Here is a 27,868-nt window from a genome sequence, read left to right on the forward strand (position 1 = left end):
GCCTTGCTTTCAACCGAACACTTGCCAAGCGCAGGACACAGACATTTTGTGCTGATAGTTCCGCACAACGCAATTCAGTGACTGTAGTTATGGGACCTTTTGTTCAATCAGCTGTGATATTTGTTATCTGTGATTTATCTGCTAGGAACTACTTGGTAACTGTATTCCGGTGTGCATACTGCACATTTTATGTACAGTGCATCTTCGCAGTAATTGTAAAATACATGTTATTAGATTGAAGGAATCTGGTATTAGTCATGGCGTTCTTCGATAACGCTGTTTTAGCTATTTTAAACAACGGTTATTACTGCATATAAACTTAGATTATTTATTTATTGTTACATGTCGTTGAGTAAGGCTGCGATACTCTGCTCGCGTATGAAGCGACAGTAACGATCGACTTGCTTAGCTCACGTCTAGTTTCAAGCGTAAGAGATCTCGCTTTGTTTTTACGTCTTTGGTTGCATCACTTTAGGGTACTTGCGGTTTTTACGTGCTACTTATTATAAGTTGTATTTTACGCTTCGTGTATTTAGTGTTTATTTTATAGCATTGTAATTCTTTGCATAGAGAAGAAAATCAGGAAGAGTTAGTTTCGTGCTTTGTGTTCCATACAAAACGTTGGGCTCTCCACTTGTGCGCAAGAAAAAAAGTGAGTTCCAATTCAGTTCTGAAAAAAGTACTACATCGGCGATTAGGATTGAGCGATGTTTCCGAAGGGTTTACAAGCGCCGATTCGGAGCACCAGCTCAAAAATTTGTTCCCTCCCTCGGCGTTCAACCAACCCGTGTTATTTTCTATATTGAAAGCGACTGCTTACAATGGATTTGACGCATACCAGCACTGAGAAGTTTTCTTCTTCCAACACGAACAACTGCCTGTCGGCAAGGAAAAGATGTAGGTTCAAAGGTAATATCGCTGCGCACACGGGAAGGCGTTGTGCCGCATAAAGTACAAAGAAGCCGGGCGTAGACCGAGCAGGGTGCGGGGTGAGGATGAAATAAGATTGTAAAGGGAGGAAAAGAAAACCCAGAAAAAGTAGTAAGTGGTTTTATTAAATTTATAAAAAGGAAGGAAAAGATTTCTGCTAGCCCCGGCATCTGCCATCGATACTGAAGCACCTGAGCTGGGGCAGCGGAAATAAAGGATAGCAGGCAGAATGGAGAAATGAAATGAGAGACCAGCAAACCGGACGAAATCAAATTTCACATAATTTCACCTGCTCGATGTTTCTTCCTTAAACGGGTAATGCGCTAGTCTCTGCAGAGTGAATACGCAGAAACCAGAATATTCGTGAGGCAAGTGGAGATTTCCTAAAACAAACCCAAATAAAGGCCTGTGTACTTTTCTCTGTCCACTCCAGGAGGAGCTAGAAGTGGTCGATTGCACGTGGTTTCGCATACCGGCGGCTGCCGTGGCATGGCCTAAAACGGGAGCCTACAAATAACCTGAGAAACAGGACAGAAAAAGAATTCCAATTCGCCGGCAGACACTATTGTGAAGAAACGGTGCAGCTGGTCCGTATACATTCGCAAGCGCTTGCGGCAATCTACGGTTTCCTAGTCCTTTTCACTGACCCCTTCTGAGAGTTTTTCTATTTCTTCGTAATGGCGAAATATGGCGGTATGATTTTTTTCAAGGTAAAGGAAAGAGAAAACGGCCCGTTTCTTTCCAAGAGAAACGCGCCCTCCGCTGCAGCTTAACCTAAATGAAATATAGGAAAGGTCAGCGCCGATGGACGTTCACCCCTTCCTGCGCCTTCGCGAGAATCTGATTTCCTCGTTTTCGCCCTCGGACCGTGCGCAGCGGGCAAGAACAATTTCGCTTCTCGGCCTTCGAGGTAAGGGGCCGCTAATTCGATCCCGCGCGTACCCTCTGTCAGGCTTTATTTTCTGCCGTTCGCCTCCAAACTCATTCTTTTCTTCAACATTTGGTGTTTTTATCACTCTTGCAAGTTGCAGGTGCGGCGCCTCGTCTTCCTTATCCTTTACGGCGGTTCGGAATTTTTCAGGTCAGCGCAGAGTCGCAAAGTTCAGACAGGCGGCCATCAACGTACGCGGTGAAGCGTGCTTTGACGTATTATTTTTTGTACTGCGCGTGAGCAGAAAAGTTGACACGAACGCGCCCGCCGCGGTGGCTCAGTGGTTAGCGCGCTCGGCTACTGATCCGGAGTACCCGGGTTCGAACCCGACCGCGGCGGCTGCGTTTTTATGGAGGAAAAACGCTAAGGCGCCCGTGTGCTGTGCGATATCAGTGCACGTTAAAGATCCCCAGGTGGTCGAAATTAATCCGGAGCCCTCCACTACGGCACCTCTCTTCATTTCTTCTTTCACTCCCTCTTTTATCCCTGCCCTTACGGCGCGGTCCAGGTGTCCAACGATATATGAGACAGATACTGCACCATTTCCTTTCCCCTCAAAACCAATTATTATTTTTATTAACGCGCCCGAGTTTGAGCTGCGAAAACGAGTTATTGGCTAAGGAAGTAAACAAGCGGAAGGGTTCATTGATCGCAACCGACGTGCCAAGCACTCGGCTCGCATCGTGTATATTAAATGACTTGCATAATGACCTGCACTGCGATAAAGGCGAAAACGAACGGGCGTTGGACGATCTTCTTACTGATGGAAAATTGTTGTGTTTATATATTATTGTGAGCAGCCTTTCAAAGCTTGGGACCCGCCAGAACGCGGAAGACAGGCGAGATGGTCTCCCACGTTCGTGAATCGCCTTTGCAAAGTTAAGCTTGCACCTTAACGTGAAGCTTCCAGAGCTTAAAAGTAAGCCCTTGCCATTGGTCCCGTTGTGAAGACGTGTCTGTGACGCACTCGAGGAATGTAATAACCAGGAAGTTAAGGCGTTCTGTGCATAAACCGCGGCTCCTAATGCTCCTTACACGCTATAACCAGATGCTCAGAGCGTGAAGGATGCCCACTGCACTGAACAGTGCGCAGTGCTGTTCAAGCTCTGCGACAGGCTTCGAAAAAAAGTGAGTTCAAGCTCCATAACCACGCTGAGTGTGAGGTTGCTCAGCTGCCTACCCTGGTGCTAATGCACCCCATGTAGCGGAAGCAGTAAAAACAAAAGGACAAAATGACGCACAGAGAGGAAGATAGCTTTTTTGTGTATGAGGTTCCTACACTTTAAACAAAAGGAGTAAAAAGGGAGTAAAACTGTCTTCTATCGCACACCCTTTTATAAAAGGGTGTGCGCTAAAGGACAATTTACTCCCATTTTACTCCCATATAGGTGTATTTGTGTTTAGAGTGTATGATCCCGCCATTCTTTTTTTTCTTGTGAAACATGTCGGAGACCAACAAGCTCAAACGTCCACATTTTCGAAGATGGCGCTGTCGTCAAGGCAGCATATATTAGCATCGATTGTGGATTTTACGCGCCTGTCCACTGAAGGGTTGGCGTACCGAGAAGCAAGCTGAGAGGAGAAACGACATCTAGGAACTTTCAAAAATTAGATGTTTTTCTTGACAATTGGTGCAAATGTTTAAAGCAATATAATTTTTAGGAAATAAGCATATTCTTGCATGCTAGACACTGCGGCAGCTCCACCCTGTCGCCATCGACTTGGCAAGAGCGGACAAAGAAGAGGATGAAGAGCCGCAAGCCGTGTGACGTGGAGCTCCGGGATTCCCGAGAGGATAAGAAATAAACCTGCTTTCGGGTTTCGGAAGGCGGCTGAGTACGGGTTCTGTCTCCGCCTACGCTCTACAACACTATTTTTGTAGCTTTACCTAACATTCAACCCACTACAATCGTCGCAAGTATAGTGATACGATTTTTGGACACACGCGTGTGCGTCCACTGCAACGCCTAATGCCTGTGCTTGCACACGTGCATTTGAAATGTGACCTGAAAGCGTCGTCATAGAATGACATAACGCGAACGACGCAACAGCACCGCGAGACATGCGCGGAGGTCGAAGTGTTCGGTGCGGCCGCGGTGCCAACCCAGCCGGAAAACCTGCCAGCCGATGTCGGGAGCTTGTTGAGCAAAGTGCAGCCGGGCTCCGCGTCCAAGCTTCTCGGTCCGGCCACCGCTCGCCACCAGTGTCCGCGACAGAACTGGGCCGGCACGGATGACCAATGACCGCGACGCGCTCTCCTGCGCGCGAAACAAGGGGGAAAGGGAAGGACCGCTCTCTTCGCAACGTTCCCTGCGGCCTGCGCACCGTCCCGCTCCTCCTTCTCTCATTTCTTTCTCGCGAGGCGAGTTCTGAAGAAAGCTGCTTCATTTTCAAGTTGACCGAAGTAGCCGTCGGCGTCAGCAGCACCTGCCCAGGGACGACGCACTCGGAGTAGGCTCAGCTATGGACAGTATCCACAGTAAGTACACTCAGCCGACGGCTGTGCATGATGCAGAGAAACATCGCTGAGCTGCAAATGTCAATGCAGTTGGCTGCGCATTAACGGAATGAATGTGCAACCGTACCTTAGCACGTGTGTCGTAGCCCTTACGGAGGTAGATCTGTTATACTGACAGAACGCAGGTTACTGTTACCATGCCTGAGAGTTTTTCTGCTTCCCCACAAATGTTGCACAGGTCATTGAGACGTCATTGGTGTCGTACTGTAATTCCAGAAACCGAGTGCTAATGATGTGCAAACTGTGCTGATCCTATGCGGTTTCTAGCTTACGCGCGAATATGTTTGCTTTCCCAGAGTATGCGGAAGGCTCGTTTGTTCCAACCTCTCCGCTTGATACTATTGTTAACCGCTGCAGTGAGGTGTCTAGTGTTTTCAAGAAGCCAGATTGTGGTGCTTCGTTAACAATGAATGACAAGCGCGTTAACTAGAGGCATGGCGCTCTAACGCGTCACACTGTTCTTCACTCAGGTTTTGATCGAAAACTTTATTAGCCCAGGAATTTGAAACTTCTCGGAGCTCTCTTGGTAGCCATCGCTAGTCCAGGGTGCCTGCGGCTTCTGGTGCCCGTCGAGCACATCCGATCAGCCTAAGTTCGACGGCTGCTCCCCAGCTGAACAGCATAGCCTACCAATGCTCATGGGTGGATCTGGTATGGTTGGCACTGCGGCTAAAGAAAATTGGCTTCTTCAACGAGGTTTTATTAGCAGCTTTTCCACAGAGTAATAATGCTGTCATGGAGACAAAAACGACCCCGACGGTCCACTGGCCATCGTATCCTTGGGCTGTGCACCACGTCTCGGGTTCGATTCCCAAACGCAGAAACCATGCCGTATAAGGGCAACATGCAGCGGTCGCTGCGGCATTGTAGAGAAAGGCAAGCCCTTATAAAAATGGTCTATAAGTCTATAGACTTCCTACTGGCTCTATTGCCTTCCTATAGGTATATCTTTTCCTCTATTCATAGTCTATAGAATGTCTATAGACTGTCTATAAGGTTTGTATTGCCAATAGACTATTCTCTAGAATTTGTCTATAGACAGTCTATAGACTTTATAGACAGACGTCTATGGAGAGTAAATTTACGTAAGGGAGGAGCCCAAGTTAGCTGGGGGTTCTTCAATTTCAACATTTTAAGTGATCTAAATGCAAGAAGTAAAATCTCGCCACTTTCGTAATATTAGTTTTAAAATACATAGCACATATTTTTCGCACAGAGAGTTCAGGAAGGTTATTCGCAAGAAAGCCCTCTCGCAAAGTCACATGGATGTCAAATGAAAGACTCAAGTCGAATTCGTGCCATCACGCAGGACTCCTTAAGGTAACCCAGGCAATTAGCCCGCATATTTTTTCGTGGGGCCCCGGGGCAATTTCTTGTATCCCAGAAGGGCGGCACTAATTTTGAAAAATTAGTGGTCTTGTGCACTTAACTTGCGTGTTTCCAGTTCCCTTTCTACCCTCTCCAGCGTCACCTTTTCAGTTCTCATTAGCACAGTGCTTTCAGTGTTATTATCCACATTCTTGGTAGCCTCGCTGATTTCTCCATTAAGGATTTGTTCAATTTTTTACCCGAGTAGCGTTTCCTTCGCCCTCATTAGCAACGAAGCCAGACAGCAGCGTTGTTCACTCACCACGTTTTCGCTGCTTGCGTCACAGTCGAAGTTGGTCCGCCGAACAAGGTTAGAAAATCTGGTGATTCCAAATTCTTTCAGGACGATTTCAAGTTTGTTTCAACATCCCCTGGATCCACAATACAACTCAGCTAGATTTTCCTGTCCGGTGCGATAAGTGTGCCTCCGTGGTACATTTCCTTTATTCTCTAAATCAGCAGCCTTTCCACGCTGCGTCGCCTTCTCGAAGCTATGATTGTAAGTGATCATTGTCGCCTTCGTCCGGTAACTCCATCACTCCTTGTTGCTCCGTCTTATCGGTACTGCTCACGACGTTCTTCTGCACTTAATCCATTTCCTCCGGGGGATTGAGTAGAAACCCGGGGGGAAGAATGCTCGGGCAGCCCCCTGAGCGGCCTCGTTTCCCTCAACCCTCTGGCGACCGGGCAACCATACTACCTGTTTTTTTACTCATCGCCGAACCCGAATTGTTCTCAACTGCCAATAGTATTCAGCGGGCGAGTGGCGTTACCCTACCCCGCGCGTAATTTGCGCAGGCCTGCTGTGAGTCCGACATTATGCATACGCTGCGTCGGAGTGGGTGGCGGCCAGTGCAACTGCCACTTCCTCCTACATTCCCTGGTTCTGCCGCGGGGATCATACCAATCCCGCTAATCTCTTACGCGGATATTACGAACCATCTACGCCTCTGCAGGAGGGTACTCCCCGGACCCGCCAAGGGTCTCGAGACAACCGAGGAGTGCCACCTTAGACGGCCCCAAACCGGGTCTTTCTTAAATACCGCCATACTAAAACACGAGGATCCGACATTCACGGGCAGGTGCAAATTATGCGGGCAGTATGCTGACTATACCACATGGTGTGGGCCTGTGAGTACAATACACATAGACCCGTTGTAAGTCAGCCAACTAGGGAGGGCTGGGAGGCGGCCCTGTCCAGCTCGGACCTGGAGGCCCAGCGGGCTCTGGTCCAGAGAGCACGGGCAGCGGCGGCGGCCAATGGCGTCCCGAAATAGGGGTCTGCCTCCCAGCGCAACGACCATCCCCACCTCCCTTTCCCAAATCAGTACAGTGTAAAAATAAATGTCTTCTCCTCCTCCCGTTTCCTCCGACCGCATCATCTCCTTGCCGGCGGTCATTCCTCTACTTTTTGCCGCCAGCGCAATTGCTTCCGTAGCCCGCTGTCGCCTCGTCTTCAGACCCATTGCAAGCCGCTGCGGTAGCTATGTGGTTATGGTGCTCGGCGGCTGACCGGCAAGACGCGGGTTCGATCCCGGCCGCAGCAGTCGCATTTCGATGCCGATGAAATGCTAGAGGCCCGTTCATGTGATCGAAATTATCCGGAGTTCTCCACTCGGCGTCCCTCATAGCCTGAGTTGCTTCGGGACATCACTGCATATGCGCCCACCGGATAAAGAAAGCACGTGTCTACAGCAAACGGAAGCTTCTTCGGGGGTCATGCATGGAAGTACTCTGGTTGACAGAATATCCGGGTTTAAATCTACCTACCGAGTGACAAACGTTCGCCGGCATATGTTTTGCACATTATCACTTAATAATAATAATAATAATAATAATAATAATAATAATAATAATAATAATAATAATAATAATAATAATAATAATAATAATAATAATTGGTTTTTTGGGGGGAAAGGAAATGGCGCAGTATCTGTCTCATATATCGTTGGACACCTGAACCGCGCCGTAAGGGAAGGGATAAAGGAGGGCATGAAAGAAGAAAGGAGGAAGAGGTGCCGTAGTGGAGGGCTCAGGAATAATTTCGACCACCTGGGGATCTTTAACGTGCACTGACATCGCACAGCACACGGGCGCCTTAGCGTTTTTCCTCCATAAAAACGCTAAGCAGTTCCCGTTTTCATTAGCAAGCACACGTGCCCGGACACATTCGTGTCATTAGCAGCATTATTAGTAATCATTAGCAGTCATTAGCTGCTGCATGTACAGTGCCATATAGTTACAGCTTTGCTATGTATTGAACTGAACTAAATAAATGAATAAATAAGTGAATTACTGAATTAAATAATTGCGGGGTTTAACATCCAGAAGCGACAAATTGGCTGTGAGGGATGCCGTTGTGGAGGGCTCCGGATTAATTACGACCAACTGCCTCATTTAGACCATGAATTCCGCTTGTATTTACAATTATATGTATATTAACTGCTGTATTTTTGTGTTCCACTTTCGTATGTAACCCACTCTCATCTGTAATGCCCTCTGGTCCTGAGGGTAATGAAATAAATGAATAGATAAACTGGGTTTCTTTAACGCGCCCTGACATCGCGCAGCACAGGAGCGCCTTGTTTTTATTTCGCCTCCATTGAAACGCGGCCGCCGCGGCCGAAATTAGACTTGGGTCCTCCGGCTCAGTAGAAGTATTGAACCGAAATGACGCACCTAATTTCTTTATTGCTCCAATTTTGCACGCGTTTTTAGAAGGCTTTCTTCTCCATAATCATATACCACGTGTTTCAGGGAAGTCCGCCACTAGTTTCTAAAAATAGGCTCTTTGAGGTAACAAATATGGTTTTTCGGCAAATTAATACCAGTATTGGCGGATGTCAGGAAAAAATCTAACGGCACCACTGTTCCCCGAACCACGCCTGTCTTCCGCGTTGTGTTATTTTTTTCCTATTCAATAGCCAGCTAGCTGTGCCGTACATATCATGGATGCTGACCTTCAGTTGAAACCGAATTCATAATAATAATAATAATTGGTTTTTGGTGGAATGGAAATGGCGAAACCGAATTCAGAAAATTTAATTTGGCGTACATTTAACGTTTGTGTGCGTGTGTGTGTAAACCGGATCGGCCAACCCCTGTAGATATATTTAAGATGCCGTTATCTGCTTTCGGTATCAAAGTTCCGTCGTTATGATGCAGGGCTTCTATTCTGTCTGTTGTTTATGCAAGTTTACAAACAATTTGTGCAAACTTTCCACCCAAGGCCGGTAACAGGAGAATTTATCGCATTGTAGTTGTCTTGGCACAAGTGCATCTCAGCTCAGTGATGTATTATTTTTAACCAGTTTGTTTTCTCCCAATTTTAACCTGATTTGTTTCTTTGCATTTAAATGACGCGTTTCAAACTCTACGCTTGCTCACTGCAGTGTTTGGTACCAAGTCTTTCACCTCACATCTACGCTAAAGTTTATTATTAAATTTTGAAGTTAAAATGCTCTCAACGTTACACGCACGTAGCCTTTTAGTTGCTCCTTTGATCCTTGCTAACATTTTATTGGTCATAAGTGCACAGCACCAAAACGGACAGATTTTTCTCCGGCACTTGAATATTATTGTTAGTATGCCTGCAACAATTATTGCTTTTGCCAACAGCATTCGAGATCATGGCCTTGACCACGAAGATGTTTTCTCTCTCTCTCCCTCTTTATCATGACGTCACAATTCTCTTAACCACGCCAACACAAGGCCAAGAACGCAGCTCGGTGCCGTCGAGCAGGCCCGTTGAGAAGCTGGAACTTTTCGAGCTCTCTGAAAGCGTGCACATAGATCTGGTCCTAGTGAAATGGCGGTGCCTTCCGGTCTGTGCTGTCTGCCCGTTTTAGCTGTCAGCAGGGGCGCTCCAGGCACATTCTTCCTTTTGATAAGTGTTCCTTTCCTGGTATAGAGTCTGCTATCATTGCGCGTGATTTGTGCCTGGACCGCCAAGACGACATCAGTTCACGGACGATACGGTGCCAAGATGAAGGCAGCAACGTAAAAACGAAAATATGGTCTCGGAAGCCATCTGGAGAGTAACCGACGGAATGGCGACAGCCTTCTCCAATGTCAACATGTGAATGGAATTGCAGTTGACATTGAAGTTTACAGCTATTAGTTCATTATTGTTTTTTTAAGCGAAAAGCTTCACTACGCTAGGTAAAGCAGTCGTCGCGTAGGCCGGAGGATGACCTTGAACGACCTTCAGCCCAACCACGTTAGCCGTGTATGACCATATGTGGTACAGTTATGGGGTCGATCTCTTGACCCCGCACCCATGACCTGTAGTTGACCAGTGACCTCTGAAATTAAGTTGACATCTGACCTTTGGCATTGGGTGACCTTTGGGTTGACCTTTGACCTTAAGAACATCCTATGGGGTGATGTGAAGCCACGTTATGACATCCGATGGGGGTGTCGTAAGACCATGAGATACCACGTCATAGCCACGTGGTCGTGTGGGTATATATAGAACGGCTGTCGCGAGAGTGTAGCGGAGCTGCCATGGACGAGCCTCAGACGCTTAGCAAGCGTGCTTGCTTTTCGCTGAATTCCAGGCATAGCCGAGTTAAGCCACTGCCACTTTTTTTAACTAAGACTATTCGTTGCCACTCTACAGGCAGTGAAGTCGTTGCAATAACCTTCGCACCTCATTTACGCTATGCAAAAGTGAGCTGTCCTGAGAGAGAAATGAAAGAATGTCTTCGCCATCCCATTTTCTTTCCGAGAAGAAAGCGCCATTAGAGTGAGCGGAAAGACAAGACCATTTCCCGGCACTGTTACGACCGTGCAACGACGTCTGAGCAGACATTACGGATATAGCGGGTCGACAGACAGACCCAGCCAGTTCGCACTCGCCGGCGTTCGTTGTTTAATTGCCCCGCGCCCGCAGTACGTTATAAGCTCATTAAGGGCGACAACTTCGGAAGTTCTTCCGAGAACGCATATGAACTCATTTCTATCGCGTGCTTTGGTTGCACAGTCGAACTAGGAAGAGAAAACTGCCGAGTACATCACGCCGATAAACTGAGACGACCTCTACTTGTTCATTTTCTTTCTCTCTCATCACTCTCTTTTGTCTTTCTACTATTGTTGTTTCTAGGTCTGCAGTAAGCAGAGTTACTAGGCGCAGATATGTGTGAACGCGATGGTGGAGCAAAATATTTCCTTCCGTGGGACTCACGGGTCACATGTTTAACTATCGAATGTTGAATCAAACATTGAAGCAAAAGCTTTCGCTGTCCAGAGCTGAACCAGTCGTGAACTCACCCGACTGTTTATTTAAATTAGGTATTTAAAAAAGAACACCCAAATAAAAATGACTTGTGGTAAACTGAAACCTCGCACTATATTAACAAAACATAAACATAATAAGATCCTCCGTTACAATCACTTCCCTAATTTAATTGCAAGTGTTCGGGCAAGAATGTCAGTGGTTGCACCATTACGGTCTTAGAACTGCACACAGATTGCTGCCGGGATGCTCAATAGCTGATGCTTTAGTGCGACTGATCTATTCTCTAAGCGCAACCGCTCACGTCATTCACAGCGCTAAAGTAAGCTTCGTCTTCCCTGAATCAGAACAGGTTGTTGTTGTTACCCTCATACAATGGCACATACAGGTATGGGGAACTCGCGCTGAGGTTCGCGGTGCCGATTGCAGCTCCATAACACACTGCCTAGCGAGGAGAGCAAGCAGTTTTGGGTAGTACTATTAGTACTTTTCCGCGCCACCTTTAGACGCTTATTGGCGTGAGCCTCCGCGCTCTGTCGAAGGCGCACGTGCCGTGCGTCAGCTATCTGGGCTACGCCGAGAGAAGCTAGGCAATGAGTGCTGTCAGCCAAACGCGGGTATCTAATCGCGCAGAATGTGTTCTCGCGTTTGCAGCGGCCCATGCGGCTGACATAAGCAGTTTTGAGTCACCGAACCGAATAATTGCAGCGCCACCTTGGCAGCGCATACAGGTTCACACGGGTTCTTTATTCTCCTCTATTTTCTATCTTTATTCTTCTTTTTTTGCCTCTATTATTTTTTCGTTTATTTCTATTCACCAAAAAGAATATGCATTCGCACGAACGAGCGCCTGTCCTGTCTTGAGTGTGCTTGTCTTCGTCTTTTAGCGCCTGTACGCTTTTTGCTTAAACCATGTCGAGCAAACGCGATTTACCGCCGCGCGGTGACACAACCACCAGCCATTCGGAACGCCGGTGAGATTCGCTTCAAGGGCGGGCTGACCTGGGGCCGTATTCTGTAACGATGTATTTCTTTTACATTCCATTTGGTCACCTGCGATTGGTCGTTGCTGCCATTGCCTTATGCTATCAGAGCAGACGTCATGCTGGTCGTGGCATGAAAACTACCATGATGTCACCTGCTTCCACAAACGCGTCTCGAGCCCAAGTAGCACTGGCCGACGCCCACGAGTGACGGAGTCCGACGACACGTCCCACATGCCTGACGAGTTTGTCACGGCTATAATTCAGTCTCTGCAGAGACTGGCCGTCGTGATTCAGCCGGTCTGGATTCGGAGGCACGAAACTCGCTAGCGGAGACGCCGCGACCATTATACCGGCTGCGTCTGTGATTAGCCATTTGTTTTGATGCTTGCTGTTGCTTTCGTCACAATATGCTACTATGCTACCAAACCGCGAGAATTTTTGCGGCGAGGGGACTGACCACACTTAAGCCCACACATACATAAGCTTGCAATAAGCCTGCAGGCGTGCAGCGAATACAATAAGCTGTGCAGCTTCCACACAAACTTCGTAGCTGACGAAATATTCGTCCAGGTCCGGGCTTCGAACCCGGGACCACCGCTTCACCAGGCAGTCGTACTACCAAATGAGCTAACCGGGACGGCTATAGGGCTAGAGTGAATTCATCAACAACTCGAAGACGGAATGATGTTGGTTCAATGTTTCAGCGATGGATCCTGATGAGTGATTACTCCCTTTCAACAAGGTTGAGGACTGGGCGAGTTGGTAAGTATTCATTTTAAACCAGCCAGAAGACGCGACACAAAGGAAGAAGCAAACAAGACGAGGCTGGACTAACAACTTTTGAAGTTTTATTGAAAGGAAGAAAACAACGAAGACTCGCACTGAGATGCGCGCGCACATAAGCCGTATCAGTGAAAGGGCACACAAAAAAATTTTTCAATGTCAGGGTCTTGCTAACAAGTTATCTAAAAAGGCAAATTCCTTAGCGTGAAGATTTACCGACGGCTTAGCCACACACGTGTCCTTAGCCTTAGCAATGTAGAAGGCTTCAACTATCTCGCGACAGATTTGTTTTTCATTTCTATAAACTACAGTAGTTGTTAGTCCAGCCTCGTCTTGTTTGCTTCTTCCTTTGTGTCGCGTCTTCTGGCTGGTTTAAAATGGATTACTCCCTTACTAGAAACCTACTCTACCTTGAGGGGTCTCACTAAAACACCGGGCCAACATAATGTTCCAGTTAGGTGAGAGACACCCTCTTGCATTTTTCTCGGGCATCAACCGTGCATGCCCACATTCGGGAGACACGTCGTCATTACCTAGCAGACCCGCGATTTGCGCGGTACTGCTCCCGTGCTGGAGTCTGAGAAAAAAACTGGCCATGCCTAGTGAGCCGTGACCCCCGACGAGCCGCCCAGCCAGCGGTGCCCCGTTGTTTTCGGCTACCGAGGCGCTCTTCGGCCGACGCTATGGCCGATCGGCGTTTTCAGACGCGGCCCTGTTCCGTCAGCCGCTGCACGCTGGTCACTGACCTTGGAAGTCTGCGACCTGCATGTGGAGGTCGGCGTCCCTTCTCAATGTGAGCCAGTGCCTCGGAGAAAAAAACAACAACAAAAACTCGTAAATGGCGAGGGGATGAAATTGAATTATTAATACTTCTGGCGCCTTGCAGCCCCCGAGAGTACATTTTGTTTCCTAATGAAATAAAAAGTGAATTTAAAGTAATAAATCAACTTTGCCTCTTAACCAGTACATATCGTTTTTACGTATGCCTAGTCTCTTGCTCACAGCTTTTAGGCTATCTACGTCCTTTATGGCGTGCTCGATTGCGCTTGTTGATTGGAATTGATATTTCTGCCAGTTTTTTTTTTGTCTGTGGCGTTAGAGGCTTTCATGCTTTGGCGTTTCTTAATATGTTTCGACTCCCGAGAGATATATTTTCCGGTATCATACATGTACAACCATCCTGCCGCCTACTTCTACTGCGCACTCCGTAATGACTGCTGCCAGATTGTCGTTCATTGCACGAACATTAAGATCGACGTTCACAGTTAAACCCGAATATCTGTTCTCCAGTGATATCCTGAATTCCTTACTTTCCCTGTTATCGCTAACTCGTTAATGTGCTTCCACGTCACGGCTTTCTTCCGTTCCCTCCTCAAGCCTAGGCTAGTTCGAGGCCTTACCATCATGTGGTCGCTACAACGCACCTTTCCGGGGACCTCCACATCCTGCACGATGCCAGGGTGAGCGCATATATATAGTATGAAGTCTATTTCATTTTTAGTCTCACCACTGGTGCTCTTTCATGTCCACTTCCTGTTCTCCCGTTTGGGAAAGAAGATATTGATGACCCGTAAATTATTTCTCTTTGCGAACTTAATATTAACTCCCCCTGCTATTCCTAGAACCTATATCAAAGCTACAGCTATAAAAGTTACGCTATCTACCATGTTTCTTTTGAATATTTTAAACTTAGTAACGAACACACCTCAAACGTCATCAGCGGTTAAAAGATTAGTGCGTTATGTCATGTGAAATTATTTAATTTCTGGCTGTACGTCCAGCATTCTTGTACAAAAATTCTTTTGGTCGAAATTATTCCGGAGCCCTCCACTACGGCACCTAATTCTTCCTTTCTTCTTTGACTCCCTCTCTTATCCCTTCCCTTACGGCGCGGTTCAGGTGTCCAACGATATATGAGACAGATACTGCGCCACTTCCTTTCCCCAAAAAAAAACAATTATTATTACGAATATTGTAATGCATTCTTATGCAGATATTGAAGTTAATGGTCCATTATACCAATTCATAGAGAAAGTTTTCCATCTCTCGCATCGAACAGTTTTTAAACTGCCATAGAAAAACACTAGGGAACGTTTTTGACGATAGCAAAAAAGTTAGTAGCAAAAAAAAAAATACATGCCTGCCGAGGGGAGATCTGTGGATATATTGAATTTCATAGTGAAATCTTGCAATATGTGAAGAAATTAGGTTCATAAACTCTTTCCCGTTGTGAAATGCTTTTGTTCAGTATTTTTCGGTTTTTCGTCATTTGTTCACCATGTATCAGCCCCTTCTCCTTGGTTGTTATTTATCACTGGCTCACGTCTTCCCTCGGGTCACGGCTGCGTAGCTCGCAGCAACATCCTCTCCCCTTTGTGATTTCAGCATAGAATCTGTAAGATTTTCTTGGTAATGGTGTGTCGTATAATGGTTGAATTTCTGGTTAGCGGATTCACTAATCCTCAATATTTATGAAAAACCTCGAAACGCTGAAATAGTACACGATGAGCCTGATGGTGCTTTCAAATTGATCTCCTTTCCTTCAAAATAGGGCCCTTAGTGAGCTTCGTATTTGCGAGATCCACATATACAAAAACGTTTTCTCAACTGAAGTGGGAATAATCGCAAAGTGTTAAATGATTTACTCGAGACTCAATTCTGCAGTCGATCAGTACACACCACACCGCTATGAAAGTAAAAGTGGTCTTCTTTTCCAGTAGTGTGGAAATGTCAGGAAGGTTTGCACTTTTTGTCCGAAAAAAATCCGGTTAATGGCAGCAAAGGCAAGGCCAACGTTCAGTTGAGTTCGATTGTCAACGTCCCGCTGACCAATTCTGCCGTGTTATGAATGGTCGAGCGTAGTGGACCACCGTGGCGCATCTTCCGGATGCGACCGTAAGTTTTCTGGTCTTCACAGCGGCAGGTAAAGGACATCTAAAATACAGTTCATCAGCTATGCCACGCTCTCATATCGCTAGAATTCTGTGACAGATGGCTGTCGCTATACAGAGCGCCCAACAATCACCCTCATCTCCCATCACGTGAGTGCAGGTTTACCTCGAGCCGCAGAACTCATTCCAGCTGCCGCAGCCCTCTTCTTCGAGCGAAAGTCACTGAACGGCTCTCGGTCACGAAGACAAAAAGCGGACTCCGAACCTACGATGCGCGGCGCAGTTCATTTCCTACAACAAAGCGCACTCTCATTTCCATTTCTCTGACTAGGTGCAAAAACAAAAAAAAACAAAAACAACTCGCGTCTCCGCCAAGTGGAAAAGCCCGTTCTCGTCCCCTCCCGTACCTCCTCAACCACGATGGGCGCACAGCGCAGGAGAGCATTTGTCTTCACGGGTGGTTGTAGATGGAAAGCAGGCCAAGCGAGGCGTATCGCACCGGAGCGCCACAGTATCTGGGTTACTGGACGACCGTCGGTCGGTCGTAAGCTGCGACACACCTCCTCGGAGCTGCTGCTGGCACCGGCGATTCCTCCGATGCCCGAGGAACAGCGGCAGAAGAGTCGACGCTAGCTCCACCTGGCGCGCGCGCGCGCGCTCGGCCCTTTGCCGTCACGGCTTGCTGCGCACGACGGCCACGTGCTCCGCGAAGCGCGCTCTCTCTCTCTCTACTTAAAGGGTACACTACTGCGCTCGGAGTTGCCGCTTGTTTAGCCATGCAGAGCAACGCTCCCTCACTGCGGTAGGCGTCGCCGCCTTGTGGAGTAAACTAAGTGAAGCTCTTAGTTTTTCGCGTGGGTTGTTCGAACGAGCCAGTTTGTTCAGTCGAGACTGACACTACTGAAAGTGCCGCGCCCTTGAATGAAATTTCTTTTTTATTATTATTTCGGCGCCAGCTTTACCTGTTAGCTCAAATCCAACAAATATGTAAGACGCTTTTTCACTCCGGGCTACGCCGAAATGACGCCATGCAATGGATGGCGCAGTGACAGAACAGCGTCTCGATAGCTCCACGTATAAAATATCTCGAAATGATCGGCACATATAGTAGATGATGCTTCAATTGTCTGTTCAACAGGCAGTCGTTGTAACTCAGACGTCGCGACAGCGTCAGCCAGTGAATTCCGGTGGAAAATGAAGCAATTCCAAGCAAAAAAAAAATGAAAAAGAGCAGTGAGCAAACGCGACTAATGCCAGATACGGATGATGGACAGAGATATATTTAAAATTGGTATGCGTCGATGGCACTGTGCAGGTTCGTTCCGACATTGTTTAAGCAGGCGCATGCCGAATGCCACGTGAAGGCATACCAAGCGCGTGACTAGTGCAGCGTTTATTTACCAGGCAGAAATAGAAAGCTCCCTAGCTAACCCATGCGCAAGAGACCTTCGCACGTCTTGCTTCTGCGCACGCTCGTATAATTTCGGGAGCGCGTGTCTGCGTTTCGGAATCACAACACAGAGGAGCAAGGGTACGGATCGTGGGAACGTATTTGTAGAAAGACCTCAAGGAGGCAGCGAGCAGCCGATTGACGTGTAGAAAACACGTGTCGGCGGACTCAGGTGTCGATGACCCCCCGTGACGCGGGGGAAAGTTTTTGTTTACTTTTTTTTTATTTATTTTTCCTCGCGCGGGCTGCAGAAGAACAGCGTCGAAGTGCGCGCTTAACGGCGCGCGCAAGCGCTCGCTCGCGGGTCGGGGCATAATTATTTCTGGCGCAGAGGCAAATGAAATAAATATAGCGCTAAACGCAGCGTTTCGCGCCTGTTTGTGCGTGTACAGGCCGCGTGGCGGCGACGTGTACGCGGAACCGTACAGGGAGGGAGACCGGTTATCGCGCTCCCACGCGAGCAACGCAGATATTGCGTGGGACGCGGAGCGTAGGCGGCGGAGCGCATAATAGGATAATTGGGGCCCAGGGCCGTTACGATAAGAAGCCAAAGGCAAGGCAGGCGTTGTTTTGCGCCCGCGTTGTACACAGATACGGCAGCAGCAGAAGCGGCAGCGAGCCAGAGGCGACCGAATGCATCGCTGCGCAGTGGCTTATACGCAGTGTACATGATCGGGCTCCCCCCCCCCCCCGCTTCTTGAGGCCCGCGATCGCGGAAGGGGAAAATAGGAGTAAACGCTAGGAAGCGGCGCGCGAAAAGTGAGTTGCGTTCGGCTTGGTTTCACGCAAGGCAAGCGGCAGTTTAACGTATGTTCCGCGCCCTATTGAAGATAAAAGGGAAGTTCTAGAGATGAGTTTGAGGATGCCGGCTGGAACTGTTCTACTTCTCGTGTTTTTTTTTTTTTTCCAGTTCATTCGACCTCGCTCTCTGCGCTTCACACTTCACTAGTTTTAATTTAATTTTACATCCCTCCGTAAGAAGAAACAGTCTCCGAGACACCATGACCATATACACATTGCTTGCGGGAACGAGACATTCGCTCTACCGTCACGATGTACCTATTCCGCCTCATCTCATAGACCCGTATGCGCATGCAAAAAAGAAAATGTTGGGGACACCTAAGCTCCGCCTAAAGGCTATGACGTCATAGTTATTGGGTTAATGCCCATATATGCAGAGTTGGGCATTCTCTACTTAACATTCACAGATCCCTGGGAGTCCTCATACCACTCCTGGTGCAGTGGTGCAGCGGTTAAGCGAAGCGCCACTGATGGCAGTGAGACTTGTGCGATCCAGGTTGCCCTTCCCAGCAACATGTCACGAGAAATCATTAATTTAACTGCCACGTGCCACGGTGGACTGTTTGCTCACAATCCGGTGGGCAGACTGTGGTGACGTCAGAAGGTGACGTTATCTAACTGGTCCACCTACCTCCTAGGTTGCATCTCGGGATTTTTCAGGGATATTTCGCTCACTCTCAACGACGCCGGATTTTCTGCGACGCGAACTGCTGAACGCTATCGTGTTAAAATTAGAGAGATGCACTGTGCGAAGGATGGAGATTAGCGCTAGCCGTTTCGCAACGTTACGAGGATACAGAACTGTTTCCTACTAGAAAAACTCCTTTGGCCATGTTGGACAGAACTGTTGCTTCTTTTCCATACCACGAGTAGGAGAATACAATGCGGCGCATTTTTGTTTGTTTACAAGAGGCAAGAAGAATGGCATGGTAGATCTAGGTATGGTGCTGCCTGCAGACTTCGTGAAACCTACAAGACTTCGTGAAACGTACGAGGTGCAGATCGCCCTTAAGTGCGCGTAAATTAATCGTGGGATAATTTCCCAATCAAGGAGGTCTTGTGACAAGTAAGGCCAAGCCTCGCTGAGTTATAAAGCTGCCCCTTTCCAAAACGAGGAACAACTGCAGCATTCCTTCTTTCTCGCACTTAGCCCACCATCAACGAGTCCTGACTCCTATGTAGAGGAGGTCAATGCAATGCTCAGAACACAGGAGAGGCAGTCAGCGAACTTATCAACATAACTTCTCATCGGCAACGGAATCGTATCATCATGAAAAAAAAAAGGGGGGGGGGGAGAGGGACAGGAGAGAAGAGATAGCGAAAGAGCAAGCTGCAGGATCTAAGCGACCACAACGGGGCTTTAAGGAAGCCCGCCGAAGGCGCCGCGTCACACGCACGCATACACACACACCAACAAAACGGGTCCATGCCAGGGTGCACCCACGTAACACATTTGCAGGCATCTTCCGATGTACGGAGCACGCGCCATAAACAAAGCGCCTTCGCCGAGCGAATCACTGCCGGGCCATCTGGAGATCCCCCTCGAGCTGAACAATAAACAAGCGCACTATATAACCACGGCCACCGAAGTTATCTCCGGCCGGCTTGAGCACCTCCCGCGGAGAATATGGCTTAGGAGCCGTACGCTCTGTGGCTTCAGCCTCTCTACCACGGCCCCGAGACAGAGCAACTTCCGGCGCCGCCTGTGTGAGCCTGGTGCCGATGAATCCCCGCGACGAAGCCTATAGCTGTCCTGGGCTGACAACCTCATTTCCGTTTGCTGGCCCATGGCGAAACACAAGTCACGCCTTAACGTTCACGCCTCTTCTTATCTAATCCGTGGTGCAACTATATAGCAGCGGAAACACGGGGTACGGCCTCGGTTATTTTGTCACTTGGTTGGTTTCTATGTCTTGATTACTACTCTCATCTTCTCGATCGGCAGGCAGGCTGGCAGGGACGAGGGGTGTGCACTGCCGCCCGCCCAGCGAAGTGCATTACAGCGAGCCCAGCGTACAATGTCGCGCCTTTAATACATAGCAAATGCCGCAGGACGCAGACCGAAGAGGCTCTATAGCTGTGGACCATCTGTGCGTGGCCAACCTTGTATATATGTGCGCGAAGCCGCGTGCATGTATTGGTTTCGAGCTCTCCACCGTCTACCCACCTACCCCAACGTCCTCTAATTCTCTAGAGGGTGTTGCCTACACCCCCTCCGCCCACTCTCTCTCCCTTTTCCGTTCTTCGACTTTCTCTTTCACGCACGGTCGAAGCTCAGGGAAGCGCCAGTTCATGAAAGGGTGCCACTCAGCACCGAGAACCAAAAAAAAAAAGAGCGTATGTCGTAATGGATAAAAGCGCCCCCCCCCCCCCCCCCCCTTCCCGAGCGCGACACGGTTCCAAGGCTCTTCTCCTTCCGGCATCACCTCCGAAGAAAGATTCACGCGTTCTTCAAAGGCGGGAGAGTGGTTGGTCCGCGCTGTTCCCGAGTCGCATGAAAGGAAAAGAAAACAAAAACAAAAAAATGTTTGGAGAAAGAGGACACATCGAACGGGGAGGGTACCCGAGAAAGGCCGAGGAGAGAGTGAGGAGGAGTACGCTAGCGTCGAGCGTATACAGACAGAGTCACGTTGATGCGCGCACTTTTGAGGCTGTGGAAAGCGATAGCCCCTAATGGCCCGGCTGTTCCCAGAAGGGGTGGTGGTAGTTGCGCGCTTTGCTGCCTGCCTAGTACCCGCCTCGCTCTTGGCTTTCAATTCAGGGTCAATGAACGGGGCGCCTATCTGCGGCGCGGTGTCCGAGTCAGTGGGGTCCGCGGCTGCACGGGCGTGCGGGGTGTCCCTCCCTACGACGCGACGACGCGGAGACGACCGAAGCGGTGACGAACCGCAGACCCTCGCGACTAGGCCGCCGCCGCGACTTGTTCGCCCGCGGCACGAGTGCAACTATATGGTACACGCCCCGCGGTCGCGACGAAAGAGAAACGTCCGCCTTGTGCCCGAAGCAGCTACAATACCGCTCTTGAGAAAATCCCCGCGACACACTTGCTCGACAGCCGAGACCACCGCCGTGGGAAAGGGGAGGGCAGTCTCGCTTGGTGCGACGCGACGTTGGCGCGAATACACGGGCGCCGTTGCTAGACTGTACAGCTACGTGTAACCGCTATCGAACACGCCAACTTGCGCAGCTCCACGATATTTATAGCGAAACGAAATTAATAATAATAATTGTTTTTTTGGGGGGAAAGGAAATGGCGCAGTATCTGTCTCATATATCGTTGGACACCTGAACCGCGCCGCAAGGGAAGGGATAAAGGAGGGAGTGAAATAAGAAAGGAAGGAAGAGGTGCCGTAGTGGAGGGCTCCGGAATAATTTCGACCACCTGGGCATCTTTAATGTCCACTGACATCGCACAGCACACGGGCGCCTTGGCGTTTTTCCTCCATAAAAACGCAGCCGCCGCGGTCGGGTTCGAACCCGGGAACTCCGGATCAGTAGTCGAGCGCCGTGCACGTTAAAGATCCCCAGGTGGTCGAAATTATTCCGGAGCCCTCCACTACGGCACCTCTTTCTTCCTTTCTCCTTTCACTCCCTCCTTTATCCCTTCCCTTACGGTGCGGTTCAGGTGTCCAACGATATATGAGACAGATATTGCGCCATTTCCTTTCCCCCAAAACCAATTATTATTATTATTATTCGAGCGCCCTAACCACTGAGCCACCGCGGCGGGGCCGAAAAGTAATTGCGGAGTTTAGCGTCCCGTAGCGACACATTGGCTATGAGAAACGCCGTAAAGGAGAACTAAGGATTAATTTAGACCCATTGGGGTTCTTTAAGAGCAGAGGTACGGCAGAGAGATTGGATTCTTGACACATGCCCAGCAATTATGGACAAAAGCAATTTTGAGCGGGAAACCGTTTATGAACGCATTTTTTTCATATGATGTAAGATTTCACTACAGCAATCAATATATTCGCGGATTGTTTAGTAAAAGTACGGCGCAAAATAATACAAGCACGGCCGAGAAGGGCCGGTCCTTGTGCCTTTCTAGTTCGTGCTTGTATTATTTCGCGCAGTACCTTTATTCAACGATGTACGACCGATTCGCCCAACAACATGCGCTCTTGATATCCGCGGATCACCCGATGGCAGTCTTGTATTTTTTTTCTATTCACATTTTTGCTATCGTCAAAAGCGTTCTTTATCGGCTTTCTATGGCACTGTTCGATGCGATCGACGGAAGCACTTTAAAAGAAAGATTTTGCTACATGCCAGAATAATGGAACATTACCTTCAATATTTCCTCACAATCACAATTTCGAAATTTTCAAAATTTTTTCTCGAGAAAGCTTGACGTGAACACTAAAGTGAACAAGGCTTGAGGGGAAGCCTCAGTCCGCTTTCCGACGTTTCGGCACGAGGACTTGTCTTCGTCTCGGCTTTTTTTTAACGTGAGCTGGCATCGCACTGCACACGGGCGTTTTTACATTTCGCCTGCGTAGCAATGAATTCTAGCACCGAAGACCTAGATATACAGATGAGCTGGTGGTGATGCATCTTCGGTGATCCTAAGAACGAAAGATGGAAGTGTACTAAAGGGGGCCGTCTAAATGTTGGCGGCCTCTCTCGTACACGTACCACAATAAAGAAAACATAGCGCTGTCATGCGCGTGCTGCTGTAGTCACAGCACTGTTTCGAGGTCTCTTCAGAGCCGCGCTTTCACTTTTGGCATGAAGGTGTGGCAACATCATGCAGTCACAAACTTTTCCAATAATCTATCGTATGAAAGCAGGTATACATACTACGTAATGTGCGGAAAGGGCACTACACTTCAGGAAAATAAAGTTCTAGGGGGCAAACACTATATGCTGAAAGAACGAAGGCGTGTCGGGCAAGGCACCCCGCGGTCAGTGACGCTGGCGGGTTCACAGGTGTTAAGTAATTGCATTTTTCGTCGCTTTTCATGACGCTATATATACTTGTTAGCAATGATATCCAACTGAGGCTATAATTTTGCCGCACTGACGAAAATTTATGCGATTATAAGTAAATGCGTGATGGGTTGTAGTAGTCTGCCTGATTAATGAACAACAAAACCCTAGCGCGTATTTTTTTTTTGTATGGGAGCAAAGCGAAGTCGAATTGTACTCGTGGCAAAACAGCACAAAATGCGCTGGGCAAGCGGAACCAAGCGGAAACGAAACGAACCCGAACGTCCTATGAACGCTGTTGCAGTCAATGGCTGGGCGTTTCCTGTTTCACGCTCCGGGGCATGAGCACGGCGAACCGATAAAACTAACCGAGTCTAAAAGAACACGCCTGTCTTTGTCTTCCGCGCCCTGCTTTCACTTCCTAATTCATCGTTTCCGTTCCAATATTTATCACACTTTACGCCCGCATATATATATATATATATATATATATATATATATATATATATATATATATATATATATATATATATATATATATATATATATATATATATATATATATATATATATATATATATATATATATATATATATATATATATATATATATATATATATATATATATATATATATGCTTGGCAATACGTGAAATAAACCTTTTAGTTTCCGCTTCCTGCCCTGCTACGCGCATCACTTCCCTTTTCTTTTTATTTCCTGCATTTTTTTTCGAGCTCACGTTGCCGCTCCTGAAAACAGTGCGAAGAATGTGAATCGAGAAGAGGTCTCACATCATCATGGTTACTTTAACCGTTTACTGGTAAAGTTGGTTTGGAAACAGCGCAAGTCTAGGCGAAACTAGCCGAAGAGACAGGTCCACTGACTATAACAAGTTACTCCAATGTACGTTTCGTCTTCAGCGTCCCAAGTCAGCGCTTTGATGTGCTAACGAAACGCCTACCGCGCCTTTCTTTCGTGCGTCTGTGTGTGCGGCGCCACACGTTCAAGTCGTCACGCTCGGGCGCCGACTCCAAGAGAAGTCTCGGGCGAAGGCGTCGGCGCGCTTGCATCGCCGACACGCGCAGATCGGTCCATTGAGCGGCGGGCGATAAAAGCGGCCGGCACAGCACAGGACATCCCTATTTGGGCGCGCGTGAGAATGAGGCCCGCGCGCGCGAACTGCCGGCCAGCCTGCGTGCTTGCGTGCGCGCAGTCCTTGAGGCGCGTGCCGCAGTGGCGGTGGAGTAAGGATGCTAATCCGGGGCTCTTTTGCCCGGCCACGCCGTTTCCTGTTTGAGGTGGCACCTTCGACCCGGCGAAAGCGCGTGCCTCACTCTCTTTCGTGCAGAGATACATTTGCATAGATATCCGACCGCGTTAAAACAGTGCAGCCCTGTAGAATCCAGCGCTGGCTCCTGGTAATGTTTAACAGTACGGATGACCACCGTCATAACGGCCGCTGTTCTTGTGGACTATGATAACGGTGACTGTCTACGCGGTTATCTAATCAGGCTGCGTTTTTATGGAGGAAAAACGCTAAGGCGCCCGTGTGCTGTGCGATTTCAGCGCACGTTAAAGATCCCCAGGTGGTCGAAATTATTCCGGAGACCTCCACTACGGCACCTATTCCTTTCTTCTTTCACTCCCTCCTTTATCCCTTCCCTTACGGCGCGGTTCAGGTATCCAAAGATATATGAGACAGATACTGCGCCATTTCCTTTCCCCAAAAAACCAATTATTATTATTATTAATCTTCACATGGTCTGATGCGCTGTTAAAGCTATGCGTGATCTGCCATTATGGTGTCAAGCAAGCTATGTCACAAGCAAGCTAACTGCATGAAAGCAGAAATTTTCGCCTTTTTTATGGACAGTTGAATACGGGCCGGAGTCTTATCTGTCGCGGCATGATTACCAACCATGATTGCTCGGTGCTGCATACCACAAACCAATCCGGTCTATGTCTATGCTACAACCAGATTGGTCAGACAGGAGCCAATCGGCTGACGCTAAGCTAACATGCGCAAACGCTGCACAGTTCTGGTGCGGCGGGCGTGCGCGGAAGACGGTGTGGTCCCAGCTGCGAAGGAAGACGGCACTGAACTGGTATACGAGTTCAGTGCAGTCTTCCTTCCTATAGGACCGCGCACGCAGTTGCACTCACTGCTGCCGCTGCCGGCGGTCGATCTCCGCACTGCACCGCTAACGAGGAACGAGGAAGTGTAGCGCGACTCCAGCGGAGGATGAGATTTCGAATTGGTGAACAAGGTGGCACACACGCAAGAGGCGACACGGGTGTCAAGAACCACATCCGCCTCATTTAGGCTCGCATATATCCGCGACGATTTACATAACGTTACACTTCGCTGAGAAAAAGGCTGGCGTGGAAGTGACACGTTTCTGTAGAAAGGAAAATGGCGTTAAGATATGGGCGAAAGGCTCACAGAATAAGATAATTTATTTATTGATACTGCAATCCCGTAGTTGGGATTTTAGCAGGGTGGGGATACAAACTAGGCAGTTTAACAAAACAGGCAAAGGTAAACAAAAATAACAGTGCAAGTTGAAGCTCTCCTGCACCATTGCGAATACAACAATTAAACATATACAACAGAACAGTGAAATAGCAAATGCAATAAAACTAGGTGATATGTTGCGAGAACAATGTCAGTGACGGCTGCAGCACTTCATTGTTAGGGAGGTTATTCCAATCGGAAATATTTCGTGCAAGGAATGAGTATTTAAAGCAGTTATATCGAACGCGAAAAGGAGTTAAAGTTAGCTGGTGTCGTTGTCGCGTCGCATATCCGGACAAAAAAACAAGCAGATCGGTGAGTTCTGTTCTGTAGTGTCTTTTCATTAATTGATACATAAATTTAAGTCGTGCACAACGATTTCGCTCAGTTATTGTCGGAAGGCCAGCTTGGATTAAAAGATGTGTTACTGATGTACGTCGGTAATTTTTATAAATGTAGCGTGCCGCCCTCTTTTGAACCTTCTTTATTTTATTCATGTTAGTTTGGGTGAATGGGTCCCAAATGATAGCAGCATAATCTAAGGTAGGCATAAAAATACATTTGTAAGCAAGTAGGCGAACAGATGGGGTAGACAACCGCAATGCCCGTCTCAAGAAAAACAATTTACGAAAAGCGTTACACGTAATAATGTAAAAGAGGGAGATAACCAGAATATTGAATATTGTCAGACTTATTCACAACGGTGTAGAGGAAGCGGATGCGGGGCCAGCGCAAAGATTTAAGTGAGATAGGCAATATTAGGTGGACACAGGCGCTGAAATATGGAGGGGGGGGGGGGGGGGGGTGTTACCCACCTCCCGATTTCAGCAGTCGTACATAGGAATGCAGTGCTAAACCCCATTCTTTTAAGAGCGTGAGGTATTACTATCAAGTTTCCCGATTTCTTGGGGTCTGCTACCAGCCTACCACCTCCCTTCGGCGTGAAATTCAAGATGGCGGCCCCCATAGTAAATCGATATAGCAACCCAATTGGTGATCGACTGTTGACGTCATTAGTACATCGAATTGGCGATGTCAGCCAATAATGGTAATTAATTAATGTCGTCATTAATTAAAGATGGCGGCCGACTTAGGCCGCCACTCGACTATGACGCCATAATACAAGATGGCGGCCAAATTCGGGTGCCAATGATGACGTGAAAATACAATGTGGCGGACAGAATAAACGTACAAATTCGTATTTTCATTGGTGTTCCTCACTTTATTCTCATTCATATCAGTCCCAGTAAACCCTAAAGCTACTCGTTAGTTCAGCGTCTTCCGGACGGCGGCAACTTTTTTCTTTTTACAAGAAAAGCTCGAGAAATACGTGGATAAAATAGGAACCTGTCCGCCCCCTCTAAGAGTTGCCCATAAATCCTCCCCTCGGTGGACAACGTCGTGGTGAACCCGTGTCGCGCGTAAAGAACGGCGGCTCACGATCAAAGATTGGCCAGACGGCTTGCGAAAACGCAGCACCGTTTTCTGAGCCGACGAGGGCGCAGGCGCTGCCTTTGAAGTATGGTTCTCCCACGCCTTTTGTATGCGGAGCGTTTTGGGCGATAAAAAAAAGAAAACTCACAATGACGAAAAAACGGTACGGGTAGTAGGAAAAATCGGCGTCGTTTGATAACCCTCCATTCGGGAACGATCGTGGGTAACGGCCGCTCACCTAGTCGCTGGGCGCCCCCATTGAAATTCTCTCTTCTCCCTCTCCACGGGCAGTTCGCCTAAATTATAGGGTTGCCGCGAAAGTGCCCGCAACTAGAGGGCTTTAAAGGCGTCCTTCGGCCACACGTAGCTCCCCCCACCCCCCCCCCCCCCTTGGCCCAATAACATGCTGCACTGACATTTAACCCAGGTTAAGAATATCTGGCGACGTACGATAAGCATGCACAGGATGACGACCATGCGGGAGTATACCAATGATATCAAGCAATGTTATCCACTATCAACGCTCTGTACATCAGGACACTCGAAGGAACAGTATAGTGAGAAGGTAAGAATGAAATATATGACAATCATCATCATTACAATGGCTACGCCCAATGAAGGCCGAAGGCCTCTCCCATGTCTTGACTCTGGAGTAGCAGGCCAGGGTCACCTTACCGCAGGCCGACCTCTCCACCTTTCCTTTCATTAAATTACTTTCTATCTAATTAACCATGTCCTTTGCCAACTGAGGCCCCCGTATCCCCGCAAACTTCCTAATCTCATCCGCCCATCTAACTTTCTGCCGCCCCCTGCTATGCTTGCCTCCTATTGGAATCCACTCCGTTACCCTAAAGGGCCAGTGGTTATCTTGCCATCGCATTACATGTCCTGCCCAAGCCCATTTCTTATTCTTGATTTCGACTATAGATATCATTAACCCGTGTTTGTTATCTGACCCACTCTGCCCTCTTCATGTCCCTAACGTTACACCTGTGATTTTCCTTTCCATAACTCGCTGCGTTGTCATCAATTTAAGTTGAACCCTTTTCGTTAGCCTCCACGTTTCTGCCGGGTAGGTGAGTACCGGTAAGA

Source organism: Amblyomma americanum, chromosome 4 (genome assembly GCF_052857255.1).
Source record: "Amblyomma americanum isolate KBUSLIRL-KWMA chromosome 4, ASM5285725v1, whole genome shotgun sequence".
Taxonomy (NCBI): Eukaryota; Metazoa; Arthropoda; class Arachnida; order Ixodida; family Ixodidae; genus Amblyomma; species Amblyomma americanum.